Source organism: Carlito syrichta, unplaced genomic scaffold (genome assembly GCF_000164805.1).
Source record: "Carlito syrichta isolate Samal-C Ts95f unplaced genomic scaffold, Tarsius_syrichta-2.0.1 Scaffold305827, whole genome shotgun sequence".
Classification (NCBI taxonomy): domain Eukaryota; kingdom Metazoa; phylum Chordata; class Mammalia; order Primates; family Tarsiidae; genus Carlito; species Carlito syrichta.
The window spans coordinates 27016-27475 of NW_007249923.1; the positions used below are offsets into that span (position 1 = coordinate 27016).

Genomic DNA, 460 nt, shown 5'->3' on the forward strand with positions numbered 1-460 from the left:
CGCCCAGAACTCCGCGGAGGACGCGACGGTGAGGCTGAGGCTGCCCCCGGGGAGGGGCCATCCCCACCCAGCCCGCAGCATCCCCCGCGAGGGCGACCGCGGCTGCCTCCTCCTCCCAGCTCCGCTCTGCCGGGGAGGGGAGGGGTGTCCCGGACGGATCCCTGCCCGACTCCTCTCCCGGGCTCGCCTCCGAAAGACCCCCTCTTTCCGCTCCCCTGTCTGGCTCACCCCACCCCAACCCCTGCACGCCGGCCAGCGCCCCCGTCGGAGGAGGCGTCCGAGAGAGAAAGAATGCGGCCCTTTCTGCCCGCACCCACCCTGCCCCGGCTGTCCCTTTCTGGGGTGGGGGGGCCCGGGAGGATGCTGGCCCTTTAAACCTTTGGTCCCCACCGGAGCACCTTCCCTCTCTCCACCCGCGCCACTTCCGACAGCTGGCAGCCGCGCGAAGCCCCGGGGGGCC

The 460-nt window shown here is 73.3% G+C and overlaps 1 protein-coding gene across 1 annotated transcript in view; it reads left to right on the forward strand.

Annotated features, from left to right (window-relative positions):
* VWA5B2 (von Willebrand factor A domain containing 5B2) overlaps nucleotides 1–460 on the forward strand; it is a 14269-nt gene that overhangs the window by 670 nt on the left and 13139 nt on the right.